The 25,954-nt window shown below is 41.8% G+C and overlaps 1 long non-coding RNA gene across 1 annotated transcript; it reads right to left on the bottom strand.

The window, feature by feature from the left end:
* Positions 1 to 16,940: 16,940 nt before the first annotated feature.
* Positions 16,941 to 19,564, bottom strand: LOC308534066. Its single transcript, XR_013997150.1, has 3 exons — positions 18,397 to 19,564; positions 17,621 to 17,747; positions 16,941 to 17,225 (listed from the first exon to the last, which is right to left on the bottom strand). It is a non-coding gene; the product is annotated as an uncharacterized lncRNA (long non-coding RNA).
* Between the last annotated feature and the right edge of the window lie 6,390 nt (positions 19,565 to 25,954).

Below are 25,954 nucleotides of genomic sequence, written 5' to 3'. Positions count from 1 at the left end.
GTTTTTCAAGTCTGGTCTTCCCCTATGTCTGATTCAAGTTACAAGCTATGTTCAGTACTTTTCCACCCTGGCTGAGCCCCCCACCCTGCGATTTCTATCTCGTTCCCCACTCCTCTTACGCGGGGGGGGGGGGGGGGGGGGGGAATCAAACCTTTGATTCGCTCTCACTCTCCTTGTCCATAGCGAGATTTTGGTACTGGACACGGAGAGCAAGGATCTTAAGGTCCTGAGTCCTGGCTTGAATCATCTTAGCTATCGACCTAAAAATGCAGGGGGCTATAGTTAACATTAGTATAAGTCTTCTATGGTTCCTAACCCTGACACAATCCTCCATACATCAGTCCCCCCTCCCAGCACATTCTGTAACATTCTGTAACCCTTCCATGCCCCAGTCCCTCACCCTAGCACACAGTTTACTAACTATGTGGTTTGAGCAAGTGCTTTTGTCTCTCTGTATTTTAGTTTTCTCATTGGTCAAATGGGAATCATTCTACTTGACCAATAATTTTGTTGCATTGTCATAATGATTTGATAAAACATCCTAAGAGGAAGGAGCAGCACAGCCATTTGAGTTCTGACTTTGCCAAGTACTATGACATTCGATTAGTTACTTAGCCATTGAAGAGCCTCAGTTTACTTATGTGCAACATGGAGATAATGATGCTCATGTCAGAGGGTTCTTGCCAGGATTTATGAAAATCAGGTAAAACTTCTCAAACATTTTAGGAGTGCACTCATGTTTGTTGAATGAATAAATACAGTATGAAGTTTTTGTTCTTAAGAACTCAAACTTTTCTAATGAAAGTACAACTGAATTCACTTCATGCTGCTGACTTGGGAAACTGGGAGGTTTGTTCAGCAGGAATTGGAAATGACGCAGACTCATGAACAGGTGTTAGGCTCATGAAAGGCTTTGTCTGTAATATGCTGGATGATAAATATTTCAGGTTGCTGAATATCATGTGTCTCTGTCACACCTCTTCAGCTCTGCCATCGTGGCAGGAAAATGTTAGTCATGTGCCGGAAGCCGGTCCATCCTTGCTGCTTGACACAGTAGCTGCAGGAAAGAAACATCTGCACAGCATATGTTTCAAGGGACCTGGCGTATATAGCATACTGTTCTTAATATGTTTGATCCCCTTAGTGCTGTGTGTTTTAACCAAGGTCACCTCTCCGAGAAAGGTTGTTTCCCCAGGTAGGAATTTTTCCCTGAAGTCAGGGAGGGGATGAAACTCCTTAACTAAGTGCCAGGCGGGTAGTTAATCACTACAAACAATCATGCTTAAGCTACATAATCTTTACTCCCTGGAATGGAGATAAGAAATGCCCTAACCTTTGTAATAGAAATTGACAGGATTAAAATCAACTGGGATAAATACGGATGTAACAAGACAATAAACAGCAGAACCTCTCTGGAGATTGAGATCAGAACTTGGCTGGAGATCCTGGCTAGGCTGCTGATCAACTGAAAGCTGTCTCCATGTCATTCCTTCTTCGCCGACTCCGTCTACGCCTTTGGGAACCCCTGGATCTGCTGGGGTTGGACCCCGGCAGTCATGGTATGTGAAAGCCCCAAGGAAGAAAAGCGCACGCAGCGCTGGGCAAACCATGAGAACCCCTGTGATGCTTCTTCTCTTCACTGGGAGTCATTTCCAGGTGGGAGAAGGGCACTGCCCTATTGGGTGACCTCGATCCAATCCCTTCATTTCTTTCCATTCAGACTTCCTTCTCTGTTAGATGTGAACAATGACCATTGTGGCAGGTGCTTTGTAGAATATAAAGCTCTGTGCCAGTGGTAATTATCTTCAGTGGAATATGGTGAATTAACTTGAGTTAAGGTGTCAATTAGAAGGGGCAAGCTCTCTGCACTCCTAGAGATGCAGAGGGTGCCAACAGGAGATCTGCTGACTGCAGGTGTCAGGCCAGCCCCCTAGAGGTTGCTCACCCTGGTCTGTCTGCATCTAAAGTGCATGCTCCTGCCATTGTGTCATGGTTCATAATGTAATGGAAATTGCCACTTAGTCTGGCACCTGCCACAAGCAGTCGAACAGTCCTATGCCACATGGCCAGTCAGTGTCTCGTTTTGTGCCTCCATCTCCACTTATTTTAAAGGAATGGGCTGGACTGAATGGGAACTGAGATCCTGGCACGCCTTCCCCTTGGACTCTCCTACAGAATGTGAGTGCATACAGGGAACCTCACCACCTCAGCCGAGCATCTGATGGGCATAAGTTCTTTCAGACACTCGAGGGATATCTGCCTTTTAATAAGATGCCAGATGGGCTAATTTTGTACTGAATTTTACTGTGCAGTGAATAATATCAGTCAAATTTTCCTTTTACAGAATCTAGAACAGAAGCTCCACTCTATCCATTACTCCTCTTTTATCCTCGCCATCCCCTGTAACCCATGCACACGTAGTCCTGTGATTTTTTTTAGGATTTCTAGAACACATTTCCACTTCCCATAGCCAGATCCTTGAATGGGGTTGAGGAAGCCATGCAGTGTATTGTCACTGCCACAGGTTGTGAGGACAGGGAGACATGAGTCCTAGTCAAATGTTTGCCATGTGGTATCTGTGTGGCCCTACCTTTCGCTGGTTTTAGACCTGTAAAATGAACACAATGCCTACTTCATGGAGAAATTTCAATGATTAAGTGTGATGATGACAATAAAGTTGTGAACATATTAGCTAGATCATAGTAAGTCCCAATCTTTTCTTAGCATCAAGAATACAGATTGGGAAGGTTTTTCTCTTTTCCTTCTATTTCAGCTCTCACAACTGGCTGCTTTGCTGCTGGACTATGCTTGGAAGGAATGCTCCATCTCCCTGAGGGTTGTGGAGACAATTGTGAAACAGGAATTTTGAGGGGTGAAAAAGACAGGTTTTAGGAAATTTTAGAAAATAAGGGTCCATGGAAGAAACACAGGGCTGCAGAGCAGCAGAAGGTTTATTTCCATAGAATAGGGAAGTTGAAAAGCTGCAACAGGTACATTTCCATAGAATAAGGGAGCTGGGAGCAGCAAAAGGTCTATATTTACAAAATAAAGAGAAGGAAGCCCTTCATCCAGAAGGAGAAGAAGAAAGCCCAAAGGGATTAGGAAAACAATAAGGAAGGAGGTGGGGGAGAACTTCACATGTCCCATGTGAGGTTGCACCTTTGCAGGAGTTACTATGGTAACCATTCTAAGGGCATGGTGACCAATCAGAGGGGATATCAAGGCACCAGGATCTGCAGGCTTTATAATCCATAGAGAAAAGGAACTCAGTGGGGTCCTTTCCCCGACCCTACATGAGAGTCCATTCTATGGGACACTTTTCCCCTCCCCATATGGGAGTCTGCACTTGTTCTTTAATAAATTTCTACCTTAGTTATACCATCTTCTGTCCATGGATTCATTCTTCGACTCCGGTGGACAAAGAATCTGGGTTTCAGTCCAGAGAAACACCCTGTGTTCCAGTCCAAAAATTCCGTTTCAATTGTAACAACCGTGCATACAAGCTCCATATCATGTAATGGTACCTAGCATGTCTCCATTAACAGCTAATGTGTTAATTAAGCCAAGAGGAGCCAGGATGCAGCAAATAATTTCCCCCCCACTCATCAAATCAAATGCTACTTGAATAAGACTTACTGATCTATTTTTAATAGTATTGTGCTGTGATGCAGGTTGGGTTAACAGTGGTAGTGGATACAAGATGAGGTGCCAAGACAGAGGGATCTCAAAGAAGTCTGAGAGAGGAGGCAGGAATTAGAGGTCCCAAAAGGTCAGCCAGGTAGGAGACTTACGAAGTGAAAGATTCATAGAAAACAGTAAATCTAGAGCAGAAGCCAAACGGTAAATATTTTAGGTTGTTCTGTCTTACGTGTCTCTGTCTCACCTACTTGACTCTGCCATTATGGCAAAAAAGCAGGTGTAGAAAATTATAAACGAACGGGCTCAGTTTTGTTCCAATAACATGCCAACTATGGACATTGAAATTTGAATTTCAGGAATCCTTGTTTTGTTTATTATATTTAAAAATGTAAGTCATTCTTCTCTTGGTTGCAGTACAAAAGCAGGTGCTGGTGGCAGTTTGCTGGCCTTTAGGCTAGAATTACATTCATGGAATTGCAAATTACAGAGAACTAAGCAAGCTAGGACATTAAAGTCTAAAAATACAGCTGTTGGACACACTTGGGCTCCATGGGTATGAACATGGTATGCTCTTACCTCAGTGAGAAATGGGGCTGCACTTTGCTGGAGGGGGCTGGCTTACCGGGAAGTGCGGCCTGAGGCCATCAGGCTTTGTAGAGGGACACAAAAGAAAACAAGGACTACTGACAGGTTCTGACTCTGTCAGGTCCTGACCTACTTTTTCCTATTATTTTTCAAATGTTTTCCTTCTACCACCTCTCCCTCTTCCACTGGTTGACCCATCTCCTTTCAGAAACCTTTTCTCTCTCCCTGCTGTCCTTCTGAACACAGGCCCTGAGGCTTTGCTAAAGCCCAGTTTGCTCTACTAGGGGAGTTAGTGTAAGGCAGGTGCAGCCTTGGATTTCATACAGGAGTTTACTTACCAAAGAGCCAAAAGGAGTTCCTGATAAGAGAGTCTCACCCAAAGGGACTGTTACAGAACAGACTCTCTGGCGAGAGAGCGCGCGCGCACGCGCACACACACACTCCTATTCACCCTGTTTTTAGATATCCTCAATCCTGCTATGAAAATCTGTGCTGCTCTCCTGTACTTGCACAGAACACCTGAAAATGTGCATCACTGAAGGGAATGTCAAGCCTGGATGAATTCAAGCTCCACCACATGCCAGCTCCATGACCTTGGACACTTTATTTGAATTTTGTTTAATCTGCATTTTTTAAATGCATCTGATATCTGCTAATCTAATCATGTAAGGATTTACCAGTTCTTAGGATGTCTGAAAAAAATATATTAGGTAGATTTAATTAATTTCTATATTTCAATATGTATATGCTTTAAATTATTTTGAATATATTATTTTAAATGTTTCACAGAGTCTTTGAATACATTCACGCAGGCACACACATACACTGCAGTAAGTGGCTCAGAAATAGAAAGTGTTTTTTTTAAAATATTTTATTGATTTGTTACAGAGAGGAAAGGAAAGGGATAGAGAGTCAGAAACATTGATGAGAGAGAAACATCAATCAGCTCCCTCCTGCACGTCCCCTACTGGGGATGTGCCTGCAACCAAGGTACATGCCCTTGACTGGAATCGAACCTGGAACCCTTCAGTCTGCAGGCCGGCACTCTATCCACTGAGCCAAACCAGTCAGGGCAATAGAAAGTGTTTTTATGTGACTTCTGATTTCACGACTTTGCCTTTGCATGGGAACAGTGTACCATAGCGAAAGCAGTGTTGTTTTTAGAGACAAGGAAACAGGACTTGCACGACAGGCCTGGATCCATCCTGGATTACCGTAGCTTTAAGGGCGGGAATGCTTAACATCTCTGAATCTGTATTTCTTCACTTTAAAAAAATGGGATAGTAACACTTGCCTTCAGCACAAGATTATTTTAATAATCAACTGTGGTGATTAAAGTGTTTTATAAAAAGTAAAGAGGTATGCAAATCTAAATGTAGCCTCAGTTGCATCATTTTCTCTCCTCTGACGACCTGAAAGTCTGCTCAGAACTCGAGGAATCTGCAGTTTGGAAACCACTAACAGTAAGACAGCAAACTTTCAGAACAAGGTAATGGCTCACTGACAGCTGAAATGTACTTCCTAAAATTTTCTATATACAGTTAGGAGACCAACTTCAATATGTGCTTTCTTAAAATGAAAAGTTGATAGATGCATGTTTGTTGTTCATAATTTGTATCTTTACCTTTTTCTTCTTCCTCTTCTTAAAGGATACCTTTCAGCATTTCAAATAATACTGGTTTGTTGGTGATGAACTCCTTTAGCTTTTCCTTATCTGTGAAGCTCTTTATCAGACCTTCAATTCTGAATGATAGCTTTGCTGGATAAAGTAATCTTGGTTGTAGGTTCTTGGTATTCATCACTTTGAATATTTGTTGCCACTCCCTTCTGGCCTGCAAAGTTTCTGTTGAGAAATCAGCTGACAGTCGTATGGGTACTCCCTTGTAGGTAACTATCAACAAGTGAATCTAAGAATCAAGTGAATAAATAACCTGGTGATCATAATAGAATCAGGGACATAGAAAGGGAATGGACTGACTATTCCTGGGGGGGACAGGGGTGTGGGAGATGCGGGAAGAGACTGAACAAAAATTATGCATATATGGATGAGGACTGTGGGGGGGAGTGAGGGCGGAGGGCGGGGCGGGAACTGGGAGGAGGGGAGTTATGGGGGGAAAAAAGAGGAACAAATGTAATAATCTGAACAATAAAGATTTAATTAAAAAAAAATGCAAAAGTTACCCTCAAATTTCAACAAATGGCCCTAACTGGTTTGGCGCAGTGGATAGAGTGTCAGCCTGCGGACTGAAAGGTTCCAGGTTCGATTCCGGTCAAGGGCATGTACCTTGGTTGCAGGCACATCCCCAGTAGGAGGTGTGCAGGAGGTGGCTGATCGATGTTTCTCTCTCATCAATGTTTCTACCTCTCTGTCCCTCTCCCTTTCTCTCTGTAAAAAATCAATAAAAAAATATATTTAAAAAATTTTTTTTCAACAAATGGATTTTCACTAAACCTTGGCACAAAAGATGATTTCAACAAAGCCCACATATATACCCTATATAATAAAAGTCTAATATGCAAATCGATCAAATGGCAGAATGACTGGTGGAATGACAGGTCACTATGATGCGCACTGACCACCAGGGGGCAGATGCTAAACACAGGAGCTGCCCCTAGCCTGCAATCCCCAGGTGGGCCAAGGCAAGTGCCAGCGGGGACTTCCAGATCGCCCACCAGTTGCCCCACGGGGACTCCCAGATCACCCACCAGTTGCCCCACAGATGGGCCCTGATTGCCAGCCTTACCCATGCATGAATTTCGTGCACTGGGCCTCTAGTGTATTACATATAGTTTTCCTTGTATCTGTTATTGCAGCAAAATGTGGTTCCTGGAACACCGGGAGTCTGCTGCTCCCCTTTGATCTGGAGAAGGAGAAGCAGGCTGTGCCAGGGTCATGGGGGGAAGGAAATGTCTTCCCAGCTTCTGAAGAAGGTCAGGCAACTGGCCAGTTTTACCAGAGCAGCCAAGCAGTTAGTTGAACTAATTGCTTCCCTCCAAAGACTTTCTCTGGCTGAATTTACTAGGTGTTTGAATCCAGAGGGATGATCTCATATTGCTTGCTTGACCCAAAGCCACAGGCAACATAGTTCAAAACAAAACAAAACAAAAACATAATTAGAAAAGTTGTCATACGGGGGTGCACAGTGACCCGAGTTAATCAGGCTCATACTTTCTGTATGGACCCTCTCTTGCTCTGGGATAATTGGTGCCTCAAAGGCCCAAAAGACTCACTGATTTTTAATACAAGATCCCCAAAGAGGACTGTGTTGAGCCATTAAAGAAAGAAGAAATATTTTTCTCTGTTAAATCAACGAAAGGCCTTCCATTACAGCTTCTAACTCATCATGAGTAAGTGAAAGTGAGATAAGGAAAATAAAATCACCAAGTGAAAAAGGGGAAAGAAGGCCTATTTTTCTAGTGGTGAGGTTGCGTGAGCAAAGCGATGTGAAAAAGCATTCTTTCGAGGATACCCACCTGGCAAGATGTTCTTGAAAGGGACGGAGCAGGAGGCAATGTGTGGTACAGGATACTGCTGGGAAATAGAAGTCATTCAGACTGCAATGCTTAAGGAAGACTTGCAGGTGAAATAGCTGGAGAGTCACAAGGAAACACTGTGGGGACAGGTGCAAGCTTTTTTCGGCTCATGTCTTTACTTCCTGATGGTGCGCTAACTAGGGACTCCTATATTTCTACCTCTAGTCCAATTTTTTTCCTCTGGATTCTAGATCAATACATCCATTTATCCATTTTATATTTCTACATACATGTCTCAAAAGCGCATCCAGGTCAAGTTGTTCAAACCTGATAATCTTCTGCCTAAAACTGGCCTTTTGGTGTCCTCTCTTTCAGCAACCGATACCATCATCTGTCGAGGAACAAACTGGAAAGTGAGAGACGGTTTTTGAAACTTCGTTATTCCCCACACATCACAGCTAATCCATTACTTTATCTTTTTAAAAGACTTTATTTTATTTAGAGCAGTTTTAGGGTCACAGCAACATTTTGAGATTTCTAATATACTCTCTGCCTCCACACATGCTTAGTCTCCCCATTATCAACATCACCACCGGAGGGTACATTTGTCTCAGTGGATGCACCTACATGGACACATTATTATCACCTAAGAGCGATAGTTTACATTAGGGTTCATTCTATAGGCTTGGGTAATGTATAATGAAATCCAGGCTTAAGAATCTGTCAGAGGACTTTACATGGATCTAAGTTCCACATCTATTAGATGAGAGGGTTGGTCTCCATACTACCAACATCATACTACAGGGGACACCATTTGCATTGTATTGTATGTATCATCCTGATTTTCATAAAAAGTGCAAGGTGAGTGCCATTTCTGGACCCGAGCAGCACAGTGGTCCTAGATAATATCTAATATGCAACAGGCAGATGTCCTTTTGATCAGACCACATAAGGTTCTGTATAAAGATCACCAGCTTGAGCTTTGAATGTATTTATTTTGCTTCTATGTGTTTTCTATTGACTTTATAAACTTATTAATTGGCCCTAGGCCAGTGATGGAAAACCTATGACACATGTGTCAGAGGTGACACGTGAACTCATTTTTTTGGTTGATTTTTCTTTGTTAAGTGGTATTTAAATATATAAAATAAAATATCAAAAATATAAGTGTTTTACTATGGTTGCAAATATCAAAAAATTTCTATATGTGACACAGCACCAGAGTTAAGTTAGGGTTTTTCAAAATGCTGACACTCCAAGCTCAAAAGGTTCACCATCACTGCCCTAGGCAGTTTGGCTTAGTGATAGAGTGTCGGCCTGTGGACTGAAGGGCCCTGGGTTCCATTCTGGTCAAGGGCATATGCCTGGGTTGTGGGCTCGATTCCCGGTGTGGGGCATGCAGGAGGCAGCCGATCAACAATTCTCTCTCACCATTGATGTTTCTGTCTATCTCCCCACTTCCTTCCTCTCTGAAATCAATAAAAATATATTTAAAAATGTAGGGATTAAAAAAACGAATTAAACAATTGACTATGCAAGATATGGTCTGTGTTTACAGGAAAAATATTGTAACTTCTATGCAGTGGAGCAAAAGTGGTGCAGGTTTATGATCGTCAGTGGGTTTGTGGTTTGTTCAAAGTAAGATGAATAACTATTAACCATGTGCAATGTATCATCATTGTTATTATTCTAGGCTGTGAGGTGATTCATTATTCATGAGCAGTAAGTAAATATGTGAGCAGAGTTTACTGTTGTGATAAAATAAAACTTAAATACATTTATCTGACATGGTTTATCTGACTTTTTATGCAACACATAATCCTTATTGTGTTGCACAGTAAACAGGCATAAGTTGTAAACTGTTCACTTTAAGACTCAGAATTAAAATTACTTTTACAAAGACAAAAATGCTTTTAGTTTTCTTATTTTATTTGGATTCCTTGTATCCTGAGTCAACATCAATGGAGTTCAGCAGAGAAATGATTCAGAATGGGGTATTTACCACCACTTCAAAGCAAATTGCAGCTCTAGCTGCTTTGGCTTAGAGGACAGAGCCTTGGCCTGCAGACTGAAGGGTCCCAGGTTCGATTCTGGTCAGTGGCACATGCTCAGGTTGCGGGCTTGATCCCCAGCAGCCGATCAATGATTCTGTCTCATCATTGATGTTTCTATTTCTTTCTTCCTCTCTGAAATAAATAAAAATATATATATTTTTTAAAAAGGGACATGCATGAGCCCCTGAACTTGTTATATCTTAACTAGTGGAAGAAGCAATAGGCTTTCCATGTTCCAGAAGCAGGAACAAGTTGTCCAGAATTTTGTTTAATAGAAAATGTATAGGGGAGTGAATCTCAAGATTGAGTGTGTCTACTACAACATGGAATATAATAAGAAAACTGTAATAATTGCATTAGTTATGTACTTGTTAAATGTCTAAGACAGGGTGATTTGGTAAATTAAATTGCTACCTGCATATAAGATCTTGGCTGGGTATTTTTTTAAAAAGAAACACTGTGTAATGGATGGACTTTATATTAAAAATATCTGCTGTTCCTTCCCTGTGAGAGGAGGATACTTTTTCAGTCTCCCACTGACATGGGTTTAGCTATGTGACTGGCTTACTTCCAAGAAGTATGAGGGAAATAATGTCTGCCACATTGGAGCACAGATTTTAAGAACATTGTGAGGTTTCAGCTAGATAATTTAAGAGACATTGCCTAGCTGTGTGCCAGAAATCTAGACAGTCATAGGTTAAAGAAGAATAAAAACAACCACAGACAAAGAAATTCTGTTAGGACACAATTGCCCACTCAAACAATGGGCCAGTTAGGTTTTCTCTTAGTTTGAAATAAAAATTCCAAAGGTTACCCTTCGAGCAATGGCCTAGATGATATGAATAGTGGCATTATTTTCTAGGCTAATGCTAGAGTAAGGGAAGAAATAAGATAAGCAAGGGTTTTATGTTTGGCTAAAGTAGGAAGTCTTGGTCCAGTGTCGTGGGCAGAAGTCTAGATCTAGTCATGCACATCAGTTACTTCTTTTCCTAGTCAGTTTGTTTTGAAGGTCTTCATTGCTTGTACAGAATCAGGTATCAAGTGAAGCCTTCCTTAGCTGTGAGATGTGTACCTAAAGCTCAGTGTCTTCTAGATTTGCAGCAGTGTCAATGATCAGGAGCAGTTGATAAGGTCCCTTTCAACAGGACTCAAGGCCTGTCCTCTTCCAATGATGCTTCCAGAACACCCAGTTACTAGGCTCTGGGCCAGCCGTGGGCAAACTACGACCCGCGGGCCAAATCCGGCCCATTTGAAATGAATAAAACTAAAAAAAAAAAGAAGACCGTACCCTTTTATGTAATGATGTTTACTTTGAATTTATATTAGTTCACACAAACACTCCATCCATGCTTTTGTTCCGGCCCTCCGGTCCAGTTTAAGAACACATTGTCGCCCTTGAATCAAAAAGTTTGCCCATCCCTGCTCTGGGCTCTGATCTAAAGGATCATTTGAATTGAAGTCTGGAAAATCTTCTTTGACTTGTTAATGATGGGCTTGAGCATAAGACATTAAAGACATACAATAGCTGGTCATACTAGCACATGATGATGAGGGATTAGCAGATGGTTTTATTCCAATAAACACTGGTCTACTGGTACAGTGCCTCATGTGAAGTCAAAGCACATTTTCTAACTGGGAGGGCATCAGCCTTGAGGCAAGGGAAGGCTTTAACCTATTTGGAAAACATACCCAACAATAAGAAGGTATTGATAACTCATACTAAGTGACAGTTGAGTGAAGTCAAGTTGGAGGAGCTAAAAGGGTTCAGAGGGAGGAAGTCTGAGAACAAAATAGTTTATCTTCAGTGCACTATGGTGGGTAAAGAAAGGCAAAAATGAAAAATAGGACTTGCAAGGAAGCCTGAAAAAAAACAAGTTGTTTTCCTGAGTTTTCCATAGCCCTGAATGTTCATTTAATGTATAGGCATTGTTTACCCATCTAAGTTTCTCAAATTCAGAAAATTGTTGCCATGTTACAGGGATATCAGGATTAAAAAAAAAAAAAAATTGGCAATGAAGGACTATTTTTGTTGTTGTTGCAGCAGAATGGACTTCATGTGCCATGATCTCTATAAACTCTACTAGTGGCCCGGTGCATGAAATTTGTGCACTTTGGGGGGAGGCATCCCTCAGCCTGGCCTGAGCCCTCTCACAGTCCGGGAGCCCTGGGAGGTTGTCCAATTGATGGCTTAGTGGGCCTAAGCCATCAGTTGGACATCCTTAGCATTGCCACAGAGGCAGGAGAGGCTCCCACCACTGCCGCTGTTCTTGCCAGCTGTGAGCTCAGCTTCTGGCTGAGCGATGCTCCCCCTGTGGGAGTACACTGACCACCAGGGGGCAGCTCCTGTGTTGAGTGTCTGCCCCCTGGTGGTCAGTGCGCACCATAATGACCAGTCATTCCACCATTCGGTCATTTGCATATTAGCCTTTCATTATATAGGATACACTATAGATAAGGCCCCCTAGAACCATAAGAAATGCAAAAAATTCACTGTTAACTCTTTCTCGAAATGCCCCTATTGAAAATAAAATTGCCCCCCCTGTGGGGCCTGTGCTGCATCTTGGGAACCACTGGGCTTGACACTGTTCCTCTCTGAGCTTCATTTCTGAGCTTCATTCTGAATACATACACATATACCATGGAAATTGTAATCTCTTCTCTGTCTGCCTCACTGGATTGTCATGAGGTGGTTTTGAGCTAATAAACCTAGAAATGTTTAATCAAGTAAGTGATGTCTAAATGGGAAGGGACTGTTATTTTTAAGCCCACGGGTACCTTCGCAGGTAGCAGGTGCTGATTAGGGGAGGAGGCATGATTGTTTCCTGGAACTGTAGCTATCAAAGCTTTGCAGAGGGTTCCGCAGGCCTCGGAGGGGCAGGCTCTGGCCAGCAGCCCTGTAGCGGTGGTTGTCCCTGGAGGTGCTAGGGGGGGACAGTAAGGGGATACTACGGGGTGACGAGGCCAAACGGGGAGTAACTGTGAAACTTCCCTGCTTGGTGCCATTCTTTAAATTGTATGTGGCCATTTCCCAGCTGTCTGTGCTCAGGGCGGGGCTCCAATCTCCTGGAGTGGGGCTGGGGCGGGCCAGGGCGGGGCCAGGCGGGCTAGGAGGGCGAGGCTTGGTGTGCTTTTGCTGTGGAGAAGGTGCTGCTGCTGGGGGTGGGGGATGGGTCTGACCCTGGAGGGGGCTTGCTCAGGCCTGCCTCCACCTGAGTCTGGAGTTGTAGGGAGGAGAGGTGTGCCCGGCCCCAGTGGAGGGGGCCCAGCAGCGGTGGGCCACAGGCCCTGGGTACCTCGGGGGTGCTGATGGGTCGTCCTTGGCATGAGGCATGCTATTGCTGTGGTCGCCCCTGGCGGGGGTGGCGGTGGAAGAGATTGGGAGTCAAAGGTGCAGACTGCGGCTACCCCTGAGGCTGGGTCTTCGCCCTGTCCAGTCAGCCTCCCCGTGCCCGCTGGGATGTGGGGGCTGGGGTAGGGTGTCCATGCAGAGGGATTGGAAGAGCTCCCCAAGGCCGCTTCATCTTCCTTCTTTGCAGTCAGGCTCCTGTCAGGCACTATTCTCAGACCCCTGGGAACTTGGCTCCAGCTGCCCTGCCCCTCCATGGCTCCCTGAAACCCCCACCCCACTCAGCTCTCCCTGGCCGCCTGCCTGTCAAGGGGCTGCTGGGGTGCCCTGCTGCAGGCAGCGTTGTCCTGGGGCAAGGGGTGGGGGTATGGGGAGCAGTTCCAGTGAAGTTTAGTAAACCCCAGGTTGGTGTCGAGATTCAGCTGCAGGGCCATGGGGGAGTCTGCCTGGGCAGGAGGAAATCCTGCTAGACCTGGAGTCCCACCCCATGGCCCCGCAGCCCGCCCACCCTGTGAATACTTGTGATGTGATGCATCCCGGATAATTTGCATATTCCTCTATTTTATATAAATAGATTGCTGCTGCCTTTGCATTAAAGTCAGTTACCAGGGCACTTCCCTGGCTAATACTCAGGTTCAGTATCTTTACTGTGAACCTCAGTTTTTATAATAGCAATTTAAGAAGGTAATGGAATAGCAGTAAGAAGGCAATGTTCTTGTTGGCCATTATTAGAGATCTAATTGAGAAGTCACTACAATGAAATTGACAAGGAAATTTGGTTATTTCTGTGCCACCAAATATTTTAAGATAATAACTAGAATTACAAGGGATAACATTATACCAGACTATATCAGTGTTTTAGGAATTTCATACAATTTCTCTAGAACAACTTATATTGCCCCGTGAAAAACACCTAAGAAGTTTTATCATCGCTCATTTAATAATGCAGCTCATGTAATTTAACATACTGAATGAGTATAATTAGTTTAATATCTCCCCTTTTATAAGGAAAGAGAACAAATCTTTTGAAAATTCTAGGGACCTTCTTAAAAACCTCAGAGTTAGTTTGTGGTCAGAATTTCTTTAGAATTTGATTCTTGAGAAGTTTGTAAAAATATCAAAAGGTTTTAGTACACTTGATTAAGTAAGATCACACATTATTATGTAATAATAATTAATGGTCTATTTGACCAAAGAAACAATATAAGATTTCACATACCAATACAGAGGGTTAGTTCTTACTATTGAAAAGGTTCAGTTTTCTTAAGTAATCGAAGACCTAATTAAGACAACATAAAACACATAAAATTATTTTGATAAAACAGAATATTTGCTGTACTTGCAGATTACTTGATAAGAAACACTTTTTACAATTTATCATCAGAAGACTAATGGTTCAAAAGACATTTGTCTTTTAAGCAGATGAAAGAAAAGTTTTCGTTTTGCATAGGTACACCATTGATATTAAAGCTTAATTTTTAAAACCCCTATAACAACAATTCAATTTTTAGCTAGCTTCATCACAAAAAGAAAAAGTCTTTCCCATGCTCACTGTCTTTTTTCAACTTTTTGCATACATTTAATTAAAGTCAGTGGCAGCCATGACAGGTATGTCAAGTACTATGTCAAACTGAGGTAATGGGGTGCAATGGGAACACTTTTAGGAGGTGCCTGGATATGCAAAACCACAAGTCTGGACACTTAAATAGGACTCCATCTAGGCACTCATATGAGTAGGACCTCCACCGTATGTGGGCTTTAAGAACTCAGACTTTCCAGCCCTGGTCAGTTAGCTCAGTTGGTTAGCATGTCGTCCTGATATGCCAAGGTTGTGGGTTTGATCCCTGGTCAGGCCACATACAAGAATTACCCAATGAAGGCATTAATAAGTGGAACAACATGGAACAGCAACTCACTCTCTCTCTCTCTATTTACCCCTCTCTCTCTTTTTCTCATATATGCACACTAGGGGCCCAGTGCACAAATTCATGCACCTTGAAAGGAACTGTGGGCCATGAGGCTGTGGTGAACACAGGGGCAGGTCTCAGCCTGCCACCTCCTGCCGCAGCCCCCAGCCCCCTGTCTGGTGGCAGCCCCGATCCCACATGCTGAGGCCGCTGGGCCCGCTTGCACCTGCTGATGGTGTGGAGTGATCGGGGCCAGTGCCAGCAGCGGGGGTGAGCAGCGGCTGCTGCCCCGATCACCCCTCAGGAGCAGGGGGAGGTGGAGAAGCCCTTAGGAGTGATGGGGGATGGCAGCTGCCACTTGCACTCACTGGTGGCGCCGGCCCCAATCACTCCATGCTGTCAGCAGGTACAAGCACTGGGTGGGACGCTGGTGTGCAGGAGCAAGGACTTTTCAGTAACCACCAGAGGCTTTCCCCGATGACAGCGACAGGTGCCCCACCTTGGTCTGGTGACCGACCCCACTCACCTGCTCTGCCATCCCACCATGGCTGATGCCCGCCATGTTCTTCTACACATGCCCCTTGGTGGTCAGTGCATGTCATAGCATTTTATATATCCAGATATTTTATTATTATTATTTTTCTAAATATATTTTATTGATTTCTTACAGAGAGGAAGAGAGAGGGATAGAGAGTTAGAAACATCGATGAGAGAGAAACATCGATCAGCTCCCTCCTGCACACTCCCCACTGGGTATGTGCCTGCAACCAAGGTACATGCCCTTGACCAGAATCAAACTAGGGACCCTTGAGTCCGCAGGCCGACGCTCTATCCACTGAGCCAAACCCGTTAGGGCTATCCAGATTTTTTAAAGCACTCAGAGCTCTGACCACCCAATGTGCTTGGGGCTTGAGCTTGGCTGTATCTGTCAGATTCAGGGCCCTGCCAGACTTCCACCCCACAGGAGGCATGCCACCACTGTAGCTGCCTGGCTTGACACCTAAACTTCACTCAATCTACAGATGACCTCCAAGGACCACAACTTTGCACTGGATGCTAGCTCTGCTCACTTCTATCACGTAAGTTCCCCCTCTCTGTGTGCAACCTGCATGTGACTCTTGGCTAACTGGGGGGTGGGGGGGCCTCCCCTAATGAATCTGGCATTGTGGGAACATACAAATGTGTGAGTGACTCCTTTTGGGGATGCACCTTTGCTCATGACAAAAAAATTACCTACATTATACACACACGTATATACATACAAACATATTCAGATAGATACATGCATACATACATGCATGCATGCACATACATATGTGGGAGTACATGTATTCTGTGTATGAAAGACACAGTGTATATGTCCTGTGCATGAAAGACACACTGCAGAGGATAAAGAGCAAACATATTATAAGCCTTGATTTTAGGAAGGCAATGATTGATTAAGGGGCACATGCAACTAACCTAAAATTACAGTAAAATGCCTAATAGAAGACCTGCAAACTAGGTTCAAGAGTAGCACTGAATGATGAAATTTTGCCTAAGGTTAAGGAGAGTATCATTAAAAGAAGAGAAATACTTTGGGTAGAATATGAATAAAAGTTTTTAAAGGGGGTGTATAGTGGAACAGTCGTGTTGTGGGAACAGAGTTCTGTGAATCATTCTGGTAAATCGTCATACCTGAGGGGTATCATGGAAACCCTGGTAATGTTTCTCTCTCTCCCTCTCCCTTCATCTCTCTCTAAAATCAATTGAAAATCATATTTAAAACAAACAAATTTAACACATGTTTAACAAAAACACACTGACAGCCTTGAACAATGATCCCATCTGATTCTAATGTGTATCCCCAAGTAGTAGCGTCACCAGCACAGTCCTCGGAGTTATTACTTTGGAAAGTAATAGTAGCACAGTTACTACATGGAACCAATGTTTTCCAGATTAAAACATTTATTAATGTGAACATTAAAAACGGGTCCCCATTTACGTCCTGTCTGGCACTTCTCAGCGGGCCCCTGTGCAGGTCTCTGTGTCACTGCTGGTGGGCGGGGTCGCCATGCGGGTTCCATCCATCAGCTGAGGGTGGCTGTGCATCAGACAGGGCTGCTCAGCTGTCCTCAAAGGTGTGAGAAAGCAGCACTTTGCCTGTGCGGACACCTCTCTGCGCCTGCGCACACAGTGGCGATTCCCCCAACATGGCATCCTTTCCTTCTCTTAAGAGGCCTGTAAGGTAAACAGGAGGGAACAGGGCTTGTCCAAGGTTGCTCAAGGGACCTCGGACCCCAAGTTCTTCTCATCACTGTGTACCCAGCGGCCTCCTGGGAGCAAGAGATCAGGTAGACTGAGCACGTCCCATCACGGTTCTGTGTGTAAGACCTGGCCTGTTTTTTTGTTGTTGCTGTTTATTTTTTGAATATTTTTATCACAGTAAACTATTCACAATAAAATTTACCATTTTAACTGTTTTTGATGCACAATTCAGTGCTGTTGAGCTCACAGTGTTGTGCGGTTGTCACCACCATCATCTCCATCACTGCTCTCATCTTCTCCAACTGAAACCCTTCCCCACTAAATAATGCCCCATCCTCCTCCCCCACCCCTGGTGCCCTCCATCTTACCTCTGTCTCTATGACTGAGCTCCAGAGGCCTCATGTGAGTGGGATCACACAGTATTTGTCTTTCTGTGACTGGCTTGTTTCACTGAGCATCATGTCTTCAGGTTGTAGCCTGTATCACATGTCCTTCCTTTTTTTTTAAATTGAATTTATTGGGGTGAGATTGGTTAATAAAATTATATAGCTTCCAGGTACACAATTCTATAATACATCATCTGTATATTGTACTGTGTTCACCACCCCAAGTCATGTCTCCTTCCATCACCATTATCTTTTCTATACCCTCTTCTACCAACACCTTTCCCTGTGGTAATCTCCATACTGCTGTCTGTGTCTATGACATTTTTTTAAAACATATTTTATTGATTTTTTTCAGAGAGGAAGGGAGAGGGAAAGAGAGTTAGAAACATTGATGAGAGAGAAACATCGATCAGCTGCCTCCTGCACACCCCCGACTTGGCATGTGCCCGCAACCAAGGTATATGCCCTTGACCAGAATTGAACCTGGGATCCTTCAGTCCCCAGGCTCTATCCTCTGAGCCAAACCGGTTAGGGCTCTATGAGATTTTTTTTTTTCTTAGCATAATCCCTTTACTTTTCACCCAGTTCCCAGCCCCTTTCTCCTCTGACAGCTGTCAGTCTGTTGTCTGTATCTATGAGTCTGTTTTTATTTTTTTGTTATTTTATTTTTGTGCATTAGATTCCACATATAAGTGAAATTATAAGTTACTTGTGTTTCCCTAACTGACTAATTTCACTTCACATAGCATAATACTCACCAGGTCCATCCATGCTGTTGCAAAGAGTAAGATTTCCTTCATTTCCTTCCTTTTTACGGCTCAGTAGTATTCCATTGTGTTCATGTACCACAGCTTTTTCAGCCACTCCTCTACTGATGGGCATATATCCTATTGAATCAGTGTTTCAGGTTTCTTCAGATATATTCTCAGAAGGGAAACTGAAGGGTCATAAGGCAGTTCCATTTTTAATTTTTTGAAGTAACTCCATCCTGCTTTCCACAGTGGCTACACCAATCTGCCTTCCCACCAACAGTGCACAAGGGTTCCCGCTTCTCCACTTCCCACCAGCACTGGTTGATTTATTGATGATCGCCATTCTGACAGGTACAAGGTGATACCTCATTGCAGTTTTCCTTTCCATTTCTGTAATGATTAGCGATGCTGAGCATCTCTTTATATGTCTGTGGGTCACCTATGTGTCCCTCTTGGAGAAGTGTCTACTCACATCCTTTGCTCATTTTTAAATTAGATTGTTTGTTTTGTGTGAGTTTTGTCAGTTCTTTATAAATTTTGGGTATTAACCCTTTATCAGATATATCATTAGTGAACATGTTTTCTCATTCAGTGCGTTGTCTTTTCATTTTGTTGATGGTTTCCTTTGCTGTGTAAAAAAAAAATTAGTTTGATGTAGTCCCATTTGTTTATTATTTTTTGTTGTTTCCTTTGCCTGAGGATATATATCAGAAAAAATTTATATTGCTATAAGAAATGTCCAAGATCTTACTGCTTATGTTTTCTTCAAAGATTTTTATGGTTTTAAATCTTACATTTAAGTATTTAATCCATTTTTAGTTCATTATTTTGTGTGGTGTTAGAAGGTGGTCTAATTTCTTTCTTTTCTTCTTCTCTTCACTTTTCTTTTCTTTTTTTTTTGCATCGATCTGTCAAATTTCCCCATCATTTATTGAATAGACTATATTTACTCCATTGTATGTGCTTGTGTCCTTTGTCAAATAGTAACCAAAAAGACATTGGTTTATTTGGGGCTTCCTATTCTTTTCCATTGATCTATATGTCTATTGTTATGCCAGTACCAGGCTGTTTTGATTATTATGGCCTGTAGTTAATTTGATATCATGTAGCGTGATTCCTCCAAGTCTGGTCCTCTTTTTCCAGATTGCTGTGGCTATTCAGGATCTTTTGTGGTTCCATATCAATTTTTGGAATATTTGTTATAGTTCTGTGAAATATGCCATTAGTATCTTGGTAGGGATTGGATTGAGACTGTAGATTCCTTTAGGTAGGATGAACATTTTAATGATGTTAATTCTTTCTATCCATGAACTCATTATGTGCATCAGCTTATTTGTATTTCATCAATTTATTTATTCAGTGTCTTATAATTTTCTGAGTACAGGTTGTTGTTTTTTTTTTAATATAGGTCTTTTGAGTCCTGGCTTACAGTTATTCCTAGGTGTTTTGCTTTATTTCATTTTTATAGGAGAGACAATGTCTCTCTTCTTCTTTTTTAAATCCTCACTTGAGGATATGCTTTTATTTATTTGAGAGAGAGGAGAGAGAGGGAGAGAGAGAGAGAGAGAGAGAGAGAGAGAGAGAGAGAGAGAGAGAGAGAGATGTGTCAATCGGTTGCCTTCCAAACACCCTGACAAGGGATGGAACCCACAACCTAGGTATGCACCCTGACCAGGAACTGATCCTGTGACCATTAGGCATACAGGATGATGCTCCAGTCAATTGACCCACACAATCAGGGCCTTAGGTGTTTGTTTTGTTTTGTTTTGTTTTTGAGGCAATTTTAACTGGGATTGCCCTCTGAGTTTCCCTTGAAACAAATAGTTTATTATTGGTGTATAGAACTGCAACTGCTTTCTCAATATTTACCTTGCATCTTCCTACTTTACTGAATTCATTGATCAATTCTAGTAGTTTTTTGGTGGAATCTTTAGGGTTCTTTATATACAGTAAAATGTCATCCACAAATAATGAGTTTTTCTTCCTCCTTTCTGTTTGGGTTGTTTTTTCGTTCTTCTTCTTGTCTGATTGCTGTGGCTAGGACTTCCAGTACTATGTTGAAAAAGAGTGGTAAAAACAGACATCCCTATGTTTTTTCTGATCAGAAGAGAAATGTTTTTATTTTTTTCCGGTTGAGAATGATGCTGGCTGTGGGTTTGTTATATTTGGCTTTTATTATGTTGAGGTATGTTCGCTCTATTCCTACTTTGCTGAGAAATTTTATCATAAATGGGTGCTGGATTTTATCAAATGCTTTTTCTGCATCTGTTGATAGGGTCACGTGGTTTTTATCCTTCATTTTGTGTATATGGTGCATCATGTTTATTGATCTGTGGATATTGTACCAATCTTGCATCTCTGGAATAAAGCCCACTTGATCATAGTGTATGGATTTTTTAACGTACTGCTGGATTCAGTTTGCTAATATTTTTGATGATTTTAGCATCTATGTTCATCAAGATATTGGCATGAACTTTTTTTTTTGAACTTTGTTTTTAATGTCTTTATTCTGTTTTGGAATGACAATAATGCAGACCTTATACATGAGTTTGAGAGTCTTCTCTAGTAATGAATTTTTTGGAATAATTTGAGAAAGTTTGGTAAAATTCACCTGTAATTCCTTCTGGTCCAGCACTTTTGTTTGTTGGGAGATTTTGTATTACTGCTTTGGTTTCATGAGTTGTAATAGGTCTATTCAGATCTCCTTCTTCCTGATTGAGTTTTGAAAGATTGTATATTTCTAGGAATTCATCCATTTTGTTCAGATTGTCCAATGTGTTGGCATATAGTTGTTTGTAATGTTTTCTTACAATCATTGTATTTCTGTCGAGTCAGTTGTTATTTTTCCTCTTTGATTTCTGCTTTTATTAACAGGGTTACTCACATTTTGTTTTTGTTTTTTTGATGAGTCTGGATAAAGGTTTGTCAATCATGTATTTTTGTTTTCTGATTTTTTTTTTTTCATTGCTGTTAATCATCACCAGAGGATATCATTTTCCATTTGAATTTTTTAGAGTGAATGGAAGGGAGGAGAGAGAGGAGGAGGAAGAGGAGAAGAGATAAACAGAGAGAGAGAGAGATATTAATTGGTTTCCTCCCTCCTGTGAGAGAGACTCTTCATTTGGCTCCTGCCTGCAGATGCCCAACTAGGGTCAGGGATTGAACCTGCAAGCCAGGTACGTGCCCTTGGCCAGGAATTGAACCCATAACCACTTGGTGTGTGGACGCACTAACCACTGTGAACAACTCTAGCTTCATTGATCTTTTGTATTTTTTTAGACTCTTTTTTATTTCTGCTCTCCTCTTAATTATTTCCTTTGTTCTCATTTTGAGCTGTTTGTTTTTCTCTTTTCTAGTTCTTCTAAGTGTAAAGTTCCATGATTTATCTGAGATTTTTCTTGTTTTTGAGGTCTGTAATGTTTTGAAATTTCCTTCTTAGAACTACTTTTGCTGTGTCCATTCAATTTTGGATCGATTGGTTCCCATTTTCATTTGTTTCAAGTTATCTTTTGATTTCTTTTTGGATCTAATTTTTAATCCATTCATCAGTTACATGTTATTTAGTCTTTATGTCTTTGTGTGCTTTATATTTTCTTTTTTATCTTATAAATAATAACTTTTATTATGGCAAAATGCATATAATGTAAGATATACAATTTTAACCACATTTAAATATACAATTCAGCTGTATTAAATACATTGATGTTGTGGAACGATCACCACTATCCATCTCCGAAATTGTTTGTTTGTTTGTTTTGCTTCTCATTGTTTTTTTCTTCTTTGTTGAATTTATTGGGATGACAAGTTTTAGGTGTGTACAATTCTATAATATATCACTTGTATACCAGTTTTTTTTCTTCTGATTGATTTCTAGTTTTATGTCATTAAGGTTAGAGAACATTTATGATATAATTTCAGTCTTCTTAAATTTATTGAGACATGTTTTGTGTTCTAACATGTGGTCTATCCTAGAAAATATTCCATGTGCATTTGAGAAGAATGTATATTCTGCTGCTTTGCAGTGAAATGCTCTGCAGATACCAATTAAATCTACCTGATCTAGTATGTCATTTCAGGTCACTATTTCCTTTTAGATTTTCTGTCTGGCATATATAGATCCATTGATGTCAGTGGGGTATTATGATCCCCTATTATGCCCGTATTGCTGTCAATCGCTCCCTTTACATCCATCAAGATTTTCTTTATATATTTAGGTGCTCCGATGTTGGGGACATAAATGTTTAAAGGGGTATATCCTCTTCTTGGATTGCTCCCTTTATCATTATGTAGGGTCCTTCTTTGTCCCTTAAGACAGTCTTTGTTTTAAGTCTGTTTTGTCACATATAGGTATTGCTACCCCAGTATTTTTTGTTTCATTCTCATTTGCATGAAATATATTTTTCCTCCCCTTTACTTTTAGTTTGTATATTCCATTCTGAGGTAGGTCTTGTTTTCTTACCCATTCAGTTACCATGTTTTTTAATTGGAAACTGGGGGCCATTTACATTTAAAGTGATTATTGATAGGTATGTATATTTTGCCATTCTAATCTTTTAACTCTGTTCCTATTTTTTTACCTTCTTCTTGATGCTTTAACAATTCTTGAAATACTGGTTTGGTGATAATGAGCTTCTTTAGCTATTGGTTGTCTAGGAAGCTCTTTATTTCTCTGTCAGTTTTAAATGATAGCCTTGCTAGGCAGAGTAGTTTTGATTGTAGTTCCTTGCTTTACATCACTTTGAATATTTCGTGCCAAACCCTTCTCGCCTGCAATATTTCTGTTGAGAAATTAGTTGACACTCTTATGGGAGCTCCCTTGTACATAACTAAGTACCTTTCTCTTTCTGCTTTTAAGATTTTCTCTTTGTTTTTAATCTTTGCCATTTTAATTATGATGTTTTGATGAGAGCCTTTTTGAGTTCATCTTGTTTGGGACTCTCTGTGCTTCTTGGACTTGTCTTTTTTCTTCACCAGGTTAGGGAAGTTTCTGTCATTATTCATTTTCATAGGGTCTCCATCTGTTGCCCTTTATTTTCTCTTTCTTGTACTTCTTTGATGCAATTCATGTTCTTAGGATTCATGTTGTCCCAAAGATCCCTTAAACAGTCCTCATTTAATTTTTTTTTCTTTTTGCTGCTCTCATTGTCTTCTGCTCCCCTGTGTGCCAAATCACTGATTTGATCTTCTGCTTCATCCAATTGCCTATTTCTTCTAGTGTATTCTTCATTTCAGACATTGTATCCTTTACTTCTAGCTTGTTTTTCTATGGCTTATATGTTCATTTTCACGCTTACCATCTCTTTATTGAAGTTCACACTGATTTCATCCATTCTTAAGTTCCTTTAGAACCCTTATAACCATTTTCTTCTTTAATGCTGTGTCTGTTGTTGCTTGCCTCTACTTCATTAAGGTGTTTTTTTTTTTGGTTTTTTTTTTGTTTTTTTTTTTTTTGTTTTTTTGTTAAGGTGTCTTCTGTGCATTTGTTTCTATGTATTGCACTATTAGACGCCCAATCTTGACAGTGTGGGCTTATGTGGTAGGTATCCTGTGAGACCTAGTGGCACTGTCTTCTTTTTTCCAGAGCTGAGTGTTATAGGAATCTCCCTTGTGTGTGTTATGTGGGTCCTCCTGTTGTCATTGAGTCCACAATGCTATTGGCCTATTCATGGTTGACCTTCAGGCTGACTGACTGTGAGGATCAACCCTGACCTCACATTGTATGAGCTGCTGTTCAGGTGCTGACCACATGGAGCTGAAGTGGTCTCTTCCTGTTCTGGTGCCTGCCAAGCTCTCTCTTTGGACATGCTGCATATTAAGCTAATTGGATCATCTCTGATGTCATCTAAAGTTGGCCACTGTGTGTTTGTCCTGGGAGGGATTCTGGTGCCGGGCAATTTCAGATGCTTTCTGTGACTGGCCCTGGGCATTCTATTTGGAGCTGCAAAGCAATTCACAGTTTATGGCTGCCTCTGCTGGGTCAGATTGAGTTCAGGAAGTCCAAGCAGTGCACCAAGGCTGACTTTTACCTGCAGTGGGACTGGGGAAATTCATCAAAAGTCCTAAAACACCCCTGATATCTGCCTCTGCCTGCCTGCATCTGCCATGTGCCTGTTAAGCTCAGTCACTGAAAGAGTCTCTGGAGGTATTCAAGTAGCATGAGGTAACTTCTCAGTGAGTTCTCAGGTAGAGTGAGCGGTGTTCACCAGATTGATGCAGGTTCAAACTTGTTGTCTGTGCTGGGCTTGAGGGCACTCAGCAAATGTTCCAAGGTATACCAGGTCCAGCTTCCACCTACTGGGTCTCACACTCCTCTGAGAAGGCTACAAAAGACCCAGGCCTGGCTTTCTTTGGAGGAGTAGAACTAAAATGTCAAAACAGGCTACTTTGTAGGGTTTAAGATTTCTGGGATTCATAAGATTTCTGAGATCAGCCATGTGAGCTCAAGTGCTTTGCAGAGGGTCAGTGGGTTGTCAGAGGCCATGGAGCTGCTTCTTGCTGTGGGTGGTTCATGGTCCCCTGGGATGCAGTGGGAGAGTGAGATGGTGGTGATGTCCTGCAGCTCTGATCCCATCACTGTGTCACAAAAAGTTTAGTCCTCTGGTGTGTACCTGATCCTCACAGATGCGTCCCTCCATTTCCATCCTAAGATCACTGCAGTTCTCTTCAGATGTCTGGCCAGATGCATGTTCACTGGCTGCATGGGCAGCAGCATTCCTGCCTTCTTTCCTCAAGCTGGGTGAGCCAGGTTGGCTGGGTGCAGGAAAGGGCAGATAAATGGCCCTTGGGTGGGTTGAAATGCTATTAGAACCATTAAGATTTTTAAAAAATTTTTTTTTCTGTGTCTGCTCCTTCAGTAGAACAAAGCAACCAAAGTGATGCTTAGCTCACTCTCATGGAAGCACAGTTCTGCCCTGTACCAGTGCCACATGTCACCAGAACAGTGAAGGGGGCAACTGGAGGAAGAAGACAGGGCATTCCTCTCCCAGCAGTGTAGTAGACAGGCATGATGCTGTCTGGAGAGCTGACCCCTGCTGGAGCGCTTACGGCTTTTAGGCACCGACTGTACTGATCTGATTTATTTTTTTAAAGATCACTCTGATTTGTATTTTTATTAAAAATTATTTTACTAATTTAATTTTTTTCAATTATAGATGACATTCAATATTAGTTTCAAGTGTATATAATAGTGGTTTGACATTAATATAACATATAGAGTGATCCCCTAATAAGTATAGCATGGGGGATCTTTTAAAAGGGTAATAATGAAATTCATGAGGGTTCCACTCTCATAACCTAATCACCCTCAATAGACCCACTTTTTATTTATTTTAATCAAACTTCTTTGGGTGACATTCATTAATAAAATTGCATAGGTCAGCTGTGCCATTCTATAATGCATCGTTTGTATATCGCATTGTGTGCTCACTGCCTTCAAGTCAAGTCTCCTTCCATCACCATTAACTGCCCCTATGCCCTCTTCTTCCTCCACCCACCCTTCACCCGCCAACCCTATCACCACTCCAAACACCCACCCCCAGCTGCCATCCCACACCCACCAGCCCCT

Source organism: Myotis nattereri, assembly GCF_964212035.1.
Source record: "Myotis nattereri genome assembly, chromosome: 1".
NCBI classification, from domain to species: Eukaryota; Metazoa; Chordata; class Mammalia; order Chiroptera; family Vespertilionidae; genus Myotis; species Myotis nattereri.
Note: the sequence above shows the minus strand (reverse complement) of the source record. Positions and strands in the feature narration are given on the sequence as shown.